Source organism: Pteropus alecto, unplaced genomic scaffold (genome assembly GCF_000325575.1).
Source record: "Pteropus alecto unplaced genomic scaffold, ASM32557v1 scaffold34, whole genome shotgun sequence".
Classification (NCBI taxonomy): Eukaryota; Metazoa; Chordata; class Mammalia; order Chiroptera; family Pteropodidae; genus Pteropus; species Pteropus alecto.
The window spans coordinates 2,994,134-3,005,404 of record NW_006435763.1 but is presented as its reverse complement, the minus strand read 5'-3'; the positions used below and the strand labels follow the sequence as shown (position 1 = coordinate 3,005,404).

The 11,271-nt window shown below is 44.1% G+C and overlaps 2 pseudogenes; one reads left to right on the top strand and one right to left on the bottom strand.

Moving 5' to 3' along the window:
* Positions 1–11,271, bottom strand: part of LOC102891213 — a 55,066-nt pseudogene that overhangs the window by 26,434 nt on the left and 17,361 nt on the right.
* Positions 7,206–7,324, top strand: LOC112479158 (annotated as a pseudogene).

Sequence of the window (11,271 nt, the reverse complement as noted above, 5' to 3'; positions counted from 1 at the left end):
TCTCCCCTTCCCTCGCTCCCTCCCCATCCCCCCCACCCCTGTCCCTACCACAGAAGTCAGGAAGGGAGAAAGAGATGACAGGAAGGCTTACTTGAAGCTGAGGTCTTTCCAGCCACAGCCCCAGCTGTGCCATTTCAAATCCGTGTCGGGCGAGGAGGAGAGTCCGCTTTATTCTTGTGCGATAAAGCGTTGTCATCTCTTATTCATGGAGGGTTCACCTCTTAGTGTCACTCTGATGACTGAAATATTTGTTTGAGAATCCTCCAGACAGGTCTCAGGGCCACAGAAATGCAGCTGGCTGGAGAGTTTTCTTGCCAAAATGTCAAGTTTGTTTTGCAAGAACGAATGTGGTGAAATGAGTCCACTGCGGCCTCCTGAGTCCTGGTGGGGGCGCAAGACTGAGAATGTAGACTGGACCCGCATCTTGTAGGACTGTGGATGTCAGCTAAGGAATCGGCTTGATGTCAGAAGTGATAGGGCTTGCCGGAGTTTTTGTTTGTTTTATTTTTTAGCAGAAGGTCGCCATGATCTGAGTTTATTTGATCGTTTTGCAAATATTAAGTGCCTACTATGTGCCAGCTACTCTTCCAGGCCCTGGAAATTTGGGGATGAACCAGACAGACACAAGCAGGTTCTCATGGAGTTTATATTCATCCAGAAGAGTGATGCTCAACCAGGGGCGATGCTGCCTTCTTCCCAGAGGACATTTGAAAAACGTCTGAAGGCATTTTTGGTTTTCAGAACTATGGGGGAGGGGCATTTGCTACTGGCATGTAGGAGCAGAGGCCAAGTATGCTGTTAAACACACTACAATGATATGACAGCCCCCTACAACCGAAAATTGACAAAGTATCAATGGTACAGAGGTCAGGAATCCCTGACCTAGTAAGTCACAAACTCATGAATGATACAGATCTTTTCCCCTTGCGTATAGGTCACAGATATTACCACAGTGCTAGGCACAAGTCACGTCAATCATGGGCCAAGTAAAATAAGGCATACGTGGGATGGCTTTAGAAATTACCCATTTATACACCAATGTTGGATATTGGGTATTTCAGACAGAAAGTTCGAGCACCTGGGATTTTGGTTTCCAAGTGGAAACTCCAGAAAATCAAACATGAGACATTTCGAATTTTAGGGACTGTAAGCACTTCTGGGGGGAAAAAAATGATTCAAGAAGCTGCAGGTATCAAGAAGATTCTGCAGCAAACAGCTTTGGACATTTGCTGTGTGAGGGGAGGAGCAGTAACTACCATGTATGAAGCACTTCATACGTGCTCTCTCAGGCACCCCTCCCCCAGCAGCCCTGTGAGGTGCAGCTGTGTGATCCCCGTTTTACAGAGGAAGGAATGGAAGTACGGAGGGGTTAAGCCCCTTGCCCAAGGTCACCCAGCCAGAGCCTGCTCTCTTCACCCACACTTCCTTTTGGGGACTTCCTGCTGTGCGTGGTGTCTGGGGAGCCACCAATGAACACCCCCTGACATAACCCAAAGCAGGCCGACCGGACTCTCCATCCCAGAATGTTGACTCTTGAACTTTGTGACATAAATTCAGAAAAATTTAATAGCAACGGTCAAGCCAGATCCCTTCAAGCAGATGCTTCAAGACCTCCTGGCATCTCGACTCCTGCCTGTGCCCTGGGGCCTGCCTTCCCCTTCCGTCCTGCGAGCTGCCATCTTTCTCACCAACCAACTCCCCTTCTGCTTCCGTTGGTCATTATTGCTTTCTGTTGTTCGCAACCAGAGAATGCAGGCACAGACAAGACTCGGAAAGGGGGTGCTGGGCCTCCCAAAGCAGCTAGGGAGTCCATCTGTGGAGGAGGGAAGGCTGGCAAGTGTGCGGCAAGGCCCGAGGCTCAGCCAAGGGACGCGGGAAAGGGGTGAAAAGGAGCCGGCAGGCTTTCCTCCTTTCTTAGGTGCCTGGAGAATAGGTGACCCGCAGTTCCCGGAAGTCACCGGCTGCATCCGGTCTGCCTACATGTGAACCCTCACGCTCTCTGACCAGCTGTATAACTCTGAACAAGTGATTTAACATCTCCCAACCAGTGTTCTCTTCTCGACAAGGCTGGGCACAGTATCTGCTTCGTGGAGTAGGTTGGGGGGACCAGATGAGTTAACAGTGTATTTTGTCACTTCTGGATACACATTCCCCACATTTTGTCATCTCTGAAAATTGGAATGTAACTCACAGCTGGTGGTACATCCCAGGTTACTGGAGAGAGTGATTTTCTTTTTTTCTTAGTGGCGCTTAAAATAAAATATTGATACCATCTTAGATTCAGTGATGCAGTTCGCCTGGACTGTTGTATGGTGGATAGGCTTCAGATATTAGGAATTGTTCCTATTTATAGCACCAGCTCCTAGCACATCCTAAGCCCTCAGTCATTTGGTCTCAAAGAAGATTCCTCAGAATCTTAAGCCTGACCTGAAGGTGTATTTGAACACCCAAACCCAGTAAAGATCAAAAAGAGGTCACACTCCAGGCTCCCTTCCTGGGTAGAAAGATCAACACACACCTACAAACACGATCCCTTACACAGCGAGAAATGACAAAGTCCGGTTGCAGTAAATCACTCTGGACAGGTTCTCTGCGATTTCAGAGAATTTCTGCAATCACGTTTTCCACTTTGTTCTACAATTTGCGAGACAAGACCACTGAGCCCTCCACCTCTGCTTCTGCTGCCCCTCCATCCCCCACGGGCCATGCAAACTGTGGCTGGCCACCAGGGACTCAGCAGTGAATGAGTGATTGCTTTATACAGAGGCAAAGGCCAGCGAAAAGCCCCTTTCCGAATGCCATCCAGCTTGGGCACAAGATTGAGCCTTTGTAGCTTTCTGGCATGGCCCTTGTCATCGTTCAGATCTTTTTATCAGATTTTATTTACTCTGACCCACAGATACAATCATAAGCAGGCCTGCAATTCTTGTGCGTGTTTTTTTTTTTTTTTTAAATCAGTATTTATTCATATTAAAGAGTTGACTAGGGAGAAGGAAGATATAGCAGGATTATTAAGAAAGCATGTGCTGGCACGTAACTGCCTGGCTTCACGTCTCCACCCCTAAATCCGTGACATTCCTCCATAGGACAGCTTATGACTGCTTTCAGCCTCAGCGACCTCATCTGCAAAATAAGAATAATAATAGCTGCCAGTATTCTGTGCCAGGCACTACTCCATGCAGTTAACACAGAATAACTTATCTAATGCTCACAACCATCTAGGACAGGAGTCCCCAGCCCCTGGGCTGCCAGACTGGTACCAGTCTGTGGTCTGTTAGGAACAGGGCCACACAGCAGGAAGTGAGCAGTGGGTGGGCGAGCAAAGCTCACCAGCGCCAGCATCACCACCTCAGCTCCGCCTCAAACCATCCGGCATTGGATTCTCATAGGAGCACCAGTCCCTGGTTCCAGAAAGGTTGGGGACTGCTGCTCTAGGAGACAGGTATCCTAGTAACATCCCCATTTTACAGATGAGGAAGAGATGTTTTGGAGGTTACATAATTTGCCCAGTTACAGTTAGACAGTAGCACTGTCTGTCCCCAGAGTCCATACTCTTAACCACAACTCCATGTTGCACCTGAAACCTGATAGCGATGGCTCCCTGATGGCAAGTGTGGTCAGGCTAAATGACATCATGGATGTGAAGCATGTAGCTCCGTGCTGGGTTTTATAAACACCATCAAGCTTGGCTACTCCTGCGACAGCCTCCATTTATCAAGTACTTATCATGTGCCACATGCTGTGCTATGTCCCTGAATAGGGACATAGCTATCTCTTGCATCCCCACAACAACCCTAAGAAAAAGGAATTGTTATCATCTTTCTTTTAAAGACAAGGAGCTGGGTTCAGAGAGGTCTTTCTTTACAAATTATTACATATCAGGCACTGTCGTAGGTGCTGTGCTAGGTGATTTGCCCCAGGGCTTACAACTATTGGATAGACAGGTCTCCCTGACTCCAAGACTGTTCTCTCTCCAACAACAGGTTCTCTCTGACAAGGTGCACAGGTCATTTCAAGGGGACTGAGCAAAGCTGGGGTACAGTTTTTACTGGTACCCCTCACAGGACCATTGTGGGCTGCGATGCACAAAATGTGAGTTTTTCCCAGCTCATAGCGAATTGCCCTAGAATTAGTGCTAAGACCCAAGCGGGGAGCTCAGTGATCATTTAGTTCCAGCCGTCTCTTCTCAGTAGTAGGGAGTAGTTGGAGACCCGCCCAAGGAGTACAGCTCGTTAGCAGAGCCGGAGCAAAACCCCGTGGCTTCTGACTCCCGGCCAAATGATCCTTTCTTCCAAGCCACTCAACACAAAGAGAGGACAGCAAACCGCACCGAAGAGCTTCCATTCAAATCCTTTCATATAGAGTTTATTTTTGGCATTATAAAAGCTGCGCCTGTTTGCTATAGAAAATTGGGAAACTATGGAAATGAAAAAAAGTTGTGACAAAAATAAAATAATCCTGTTACCCACCACCCAGAGAGCTGTAGATAACTTGGCATGTTTCCCTCCAGGCCTTTCCCAATGCATAGCTTTTTGTTTTGTTTTTAGTTTTTATATACTTGTGAATGCACTGTGTATACAATTTGTTGCCAGCCTTCCCACTTAAATTATAAATATTTTCCATGTTATTACAGACGCTTTGTAAACACATTTTTTTTTTCAATAATGAAATGCAGCAAGTCCCCTCCCCTATTTCTGCCCGCCCTTACACACACACACACACACACACACCCCGAGATTCCCCTGGGGAACCACTTTGGTCATTTACATTTAAAGTTTTTCTGACTGTTACCTTGATATGGCTAAATATTATGTGATTTCTCTACTTCAGGAATTATCTGTTGGTTTCCTATTGTGATGGATGAGAACAGAGTTTGTTCCCTCCACCACCTCTACATACATCCTCCCTTCTTCTCTTTTCTCCCAATAGTCACGTCTTTCCTTTTTAAAAATGCCTCTCTCGGTTACCATTATACTTATAAACAACATGTCTAAACCTCATTTTCTTTTTCTATTAATTACATTGTTTTTTTTTTTTGAATTCAACATTTCGTAAGATGAGGATCTTGTTCTCTTTCCTGACACTTCTCAAGTTGTTACAATTTCTCAGCTTTCATAATGTTTACATTCTCTCTTGAATCCATAATTAAGACATTAATCCTTTCTACGTTATGAGCCGTGTTAAGAACTTTACATATTATTAACTCATTCAATTTTCACAACAACCTGTGACATAGTTACTGTTATCACCATCATCTCATTTTTATAGATGAGGAAACTGGCATCAAATAACTTGCACACGATCGTAACTCTGCTTACAGAGAGAGAGGAATTACACCGGGCAGTCAGACTTGAGAACCTGTGCTCCCAACTGCCACATTACACCACCTCAGAGAGAAATGAGAAAAGGCCCCTTCCTCATCTGCTGCCCTAACCCAGTGAGGTGGTCTTCTGGCGGCACCACTTAATCAAGGGGACTCAGCCCAAGGATGATGAAAAGCCCACCAGGGCACCTGACCTGAGCTGGACCAATCAGGGTCCTTTCCCTCCCAGGAACTGAGAGGAAGAGAAAGCTAGTCTCTTTGTGGGGCTGGGCTTAACACAAGTATTTGTAGGAGCTATTTAGAATGGCAGGTAAATATATAGGATTCCCACTGAAACTGAAATTTCCGATAAGCAATGAAGAATTTTTTAGTGTAAATATGTCCAAATATTGCATAGAATACATACTAAAAAATCCTTCATTGTTTAAAATCTGAAATTCAAATTTAACTGAGTCTTATACACACACACACAATATACACACATAATACATAATATACAAATACGTATAATGTATAACAATATAAATATATATATGAATATATATATATTTTTTTTTTGCTAAATCTGATGGCCCTGTGAATACACTTGTTTTGGAGAAAGTCTGCATACAGAGCAGGAAAGATCAAGCAGACGCAGAGGAAAGCGGGGACAGGAGAGAGGAAGTGTGTCGCCGACCCTGACTCAGTTTCTTCCCGCATTCTCATTCTCAGATTCCACCTGGCCTCCCTCCGTTTACAACTGAAACTCACTTAGAGGATAACGCTTCAGTAGAAAATGGGAACGCTGAAGTGTAAAATCAATGCCACTAATTACACCGTAGTGGAGAATTTAGACCAAATGTTCAAATCCATCTCTCTCTCTTTTTTTTTTTTTTGCTAGGATTTTTCAAGGTAGTCGGGTTTAAATGGACACACAATTCCACAATGTGGTTTTTCTTTCATCCCCACCTCACCGAGTTAGAATATCTCTGCTGAACAAACATGCCTTCTAGGGACACTGACATGGAAATCAAGATGGCAATTCTGTGGGTCGAGAGGGCAGGATGAGCGGAGCAGGGACGAAGGAAGGACTTCAATCGAATGTATAGTGTTCGATTTCTTAAATTATGTGCTCAATACCTGGATGTTTCCTAAATTCTTCTTTCTACACATTTTATGTCTCAGTAGAAAAATCAAACTTTTTTTGTTTTTTGTTTTTTTAAAGCCTGACTTCAGTTCTTGAACGTAACTATAACTGTCTAACGCATGGGTTGGATGGAAAACCTTTAAAATCTCTTTGCTCTCTATTTGATATTTAAAATACAAAACTTGTGGGGGTTTTTTTGTTTGTTTGTTTGTTTGTTTTTTGAGATTTGGCCTGGAGTTCCCAGCAGTGTGGTCTTGACCCATTTGAAATCGTCACTTTCTCGGGACGAAGGTTTTAGCACCTAGAACAGCACATGACAAGTAGTGTGTGTTCACTCAGTGGATGTTCAATAAATGGGTGGCGTGAACACTAAATTCACAACTCTGAGCCCCTTATGTTAAGGTTTCCTGCACTTCTTCCCAGACACCTTGGCCCCCCAGGTGTGCTTATGCAAGGAGTTGTGCTGGCAATGGAACAGGATTGGGAAGAGGGAACGTCAACAGAGTGGTTGTCTTTTGGGTTACTTAGAATATCTTTGTCCCAAGATGTTTGCCTGAGACGTATGCTCAGGGGGACACCCTGCGGCCGATACCGTCTCCACCAATTTTCCTGCTTAAATGGTCTACTTTGAATAATGTCACCTGGGGAACCTCAGCGCTCTGGTTACAGGAGATGGAGAAGGACCAGAGGTCATTATGAGGGGGAGGGCATCAGTCTCTTGTTCTGCCATTCCACTTTAAATGTCAGTGACATCTGGTGTATGGCCATGCCACCCTAAACAAGCCCGATCCCGTCTGATCTCGGAAGCTAAGCAGGGTCAGGCCTGGTTAGTACTTAAATGGGAGACCACCTAGGAAGACCAGGTGCTATAGGTATAAAAAACAAACAAACAAATAAATAAATAAAAAATAAGGGATTGTAACCTGACAAGGTCCTTGCAATCTGTGAGGTCAACCAAGGGTTACCTCGCCTAAGAAAAATAAAAAAAAATAAAAGTCAATGACATCTGAAATTTATATAATACTGTCCCTTCGGAACCTCACTTACAAGCACCAGAACAAGATTCTCCCCCAAGAAGATGGGCCCAGAACAAAGACAACTTCGACGAATACAATAGAACAGTACATACAAGGCACTGCGCTGGGGGTTAAAAAGTCCCAGAACATTTTATTCCCTTTCTTTACTGTCCTATTATTCATGCGGTGTCTCAAAATAATTATTTTTTTCCTGAGAGGATCTTGGCATCCCAGAGGTACTTTGAATGTCACGAAGGAGCAGAGGGAACATGAGCATGAGATGCGGCACACGACAAGAACGGAAAACAAGCCGCCCTGGCCTGTGATATATGGCGCCCAGAATAAACACAGCGAGCTTCGTGAAAGCGAGTCCATGTGACTTACAGCGAAGTTCAACTTTAATTGCTGGCAAGACCATTAATCATCCTTACCTAATCACGGAAATAAGCGCACCTAACTTTTCCTGAAAATCCCAACTCCTCAAGGGAATGAGAAAGATGGTCTGTTTTAAAGGTCAGATACGTAACAGTTGCTTTCATAAAGTGGCAAAACCTGCTTTCTGTTCATTTCCTCTCTATTAAAGGTGTCTAAACAACTTATCGATCCCCGTAAAGAGAAAGAGCGGAAACAGAGATCATGTACAAATTGAATAAAGACTTAGGGAGTTATTATATTAGAGCTATAATTCAAACAGGCTTTGGAAAGAACTTTCATCTAATTAGTCATCGTAAGCAGGTACCTATGGGAATAAGTGTTAGTGCTTTGAATAGGCAACCAGTTAATCACGCCTGCAGTCGGCATAACGGCTGGCATCAGGCTCCATGCTTTCTGAGACCTCCGCGCAGCAAGTACAAAACAGGCAGCTCTCCTGGGCTTGTACTGGAACAGAAGACGCCTCCCCTTTCTGCACTGTGAGGTCTCTGTGGCAGCTCATCCCTTGGTGTCTGCACCCTTAAGGCCTCAACCACGAGCCAAGGGAAACAGCAGCAGAAAACACAGGGAGGACACGTGAAAGGCCACTCTATCTAGGAATGCATGATATTTACCGTAAATGCCACTTAAAGAGTAATTACCACGTGCCAAGCAGTGAATTAAGTCCTGTGCATATTTTAGATTATTTAATCCATATAGCATCTCTGGTATATAGGAGCTATTATTCTCACTTTACAGACAATGAAACTGAACTTTGGAGTAGTTATCAAATATGCACATATGGAGCTGGAATTCAAACCCAAGCCAGCCTGACTGCAGAGTCCATGATATATTTATTTCTCGATACCACGGAACCTTGTTCATAATACGTTGAATGAAATAGGATAAAACTTCTGCATGCAGTAAAATTATTTCATTGATAAATATTGAGTGCCTACCACGAGCTAGGCACTGGCATATAGACATACACGTATATGTACACACATATATACATGTGTGAATGCGTACATATTAGTTTTAAGATACATCCACAAATTTCTTTCAACTTTTATTTTTCAATTAAAGTTGACACTTAATATCATTTTGTATTAGTTTCAGGTATGCCGCATAGTGGTTAGATATTTATATAATTTCCGAAGCCATCCCCCCAATTAGTCTAGTACCCACCTGACACCTACATGGTTATAACAACATTATTGACTATATCCCCTATGCTGTACTTCACATTCCTGTGACTGTTTTGTAACTTCCCATTTGTACTTCTTAATCCCTTCACCTTTTTAACCCAGCCCCTCAATCCCCCTCCCCTCTGGCAATTACCAATTTGTTCTCTGTATCTATGAGTCTGTTTGTTTTTTTTGTTGTTGTTCATTTATTTTGTTCTTTAGATTCCCCTTATAGATGAGACCATACAGTATTTGTCTCTCTCTGACTTTATTTCACTTAGCAAAATACCTTCTAGGTCCACCCATGTCATTGTAAATGGTAAGATTTCATTTATTTTTTTTTATGACTGAGCGATATTCCATTGTGTATATGGTACCACAACTTCTTCATCCAATCACCTATTGATGGGCATTTAGGTTGCTTCCACATCTTGGCTATTGTAAATAGTGCTGCAGTGAACATAGGGGTGCATATATCTTTTCAAATTAGTGGGGTTTAAAAAATTTATTTTTTCAGATAAATACCCAGAAGTGCAATTGTTGGGTCTGGGTCATAAGGTAGTTCTATTTGCCCACAATTTTTTTTGATGTCCCTCACTTCTAATGAATAAAGCAGAAGTGAGAGTGTATGACTTAGGAGACTGGATTCTAAAAAGCTCTCTGGCTTCCTGGTCAGCCTCTCCCTCTTGGATTGCTTTGCCCTGGAGGACGTCAGCTTCCCTGTGGACCATCCCCAGGGAGAGGCTCACGTGGAGGAGAACCGAGGCCTCCACCCAAAGGCCTGTGGACGGGCCACCTTGGAAGTGGATCGCCCACCCTCATCCACGTCTTCAGGTGACTACGGTCATGGCCAACATCGCAACTGCAATTTTGTGAGAAACCCTGAGTAGCAAAGCTATTCTCACGATCTGACCTTCAGAAACTTGATAAGTGTTTGTTGTTTTAAGTCAGCAAGCTTTGGGATAATTTGTTGCACAGCAATAGATACCCGATTGTGCGTGTGTGTGTGTGTGTGTGTGTGTGTGTGTGTGTGTGTGTGTGTGTGTGAGATATGAAATAGTGATCAAAAAAAGCTAAAGAACATCAGTGTGGAACAAATCTGGGACCTGTTCCACAGGCTCACTGCTCTGCACAGTCCCCTTCCGGTGATCTCTGTTTTAGCCTATGGCACATCCACCCACCTGTTCAACCAACAAGCCAACCAAACAAACAAATCAAACCCATCTCACCCACAACGACTCTTCCTTGTGTCTGTTCCTCAATTCCTAAAAGTAGTCACCAAATCATGATAATTCGATCTTCTATCTCCTGATCGATGGTCTTGATTCCCATCTTTTACCACTCTAGGCTATTTATTTGTTCAAAAAGCATATAATTTTTTTGGAGCATCCTTTTAGTGAACTCCTACTCATACATCAAAGCCCTGGAATGCTTCATTAACTCTGGGTCCCCTGCCCACCAACACCGGTTTTATGCCTTGGAAATGCTTCCAGCTTTCCATTTGGAATTATTATCTTCTCGTCGTACTAGAGCCTGAGGTCCTGAAGGGTTAAGACTGCGTCTCATTCCTCCCAATCACCCGTCTCTAACAAGGCCCTGGCAAAGGTAGTGCTTGGAAAATATTATTGCACTGACGACATAATGCTATGTTACAAATTATTCCAAAATTCCATGGCTTAAAACAACAAATACTTATCTTATAGTTTTAAAAGATCAGGAATCTAGTGTGACTTAGTTCTGTCATTTGACTCAGGGTCCCTCACAAGGCTGCAGTCTGGATCCCAAGGGTCGGCCTGGGAACAGTCCACGTCCAGGCTCACCCATGTGGCTGTTAGCAGCCCACAGGTCCTCATTGCCATGTGGACTGTTCCATGGGGCAGCTTCTAACACAGCAGCTGGATCCATCAGAGTGAGCGAGAGAGAACTCAGAGCCCTTGTAACCTAATCACAGAAGGGATGCCTCATCACTTTTGCCATGTTTATTAGAAGCAAGTTACCAGGCCAACCCAGAGAGGCGATTACACAAGAGCCTGAACACCTGTGGGTGGGGCTCACCTGGCGACATCTTAGGAACTGCCTACCTCGAATATCTTGACCTTGTACCTCAGAAAAGATCAAGCCTTGGGTATGCCTGACCTGCCTTCTCTAAGAGCCATCTTCAAGTCTCCCTGCTCCATCTGCAAGTCCTGTGCCCTTCCTGGAAAACAG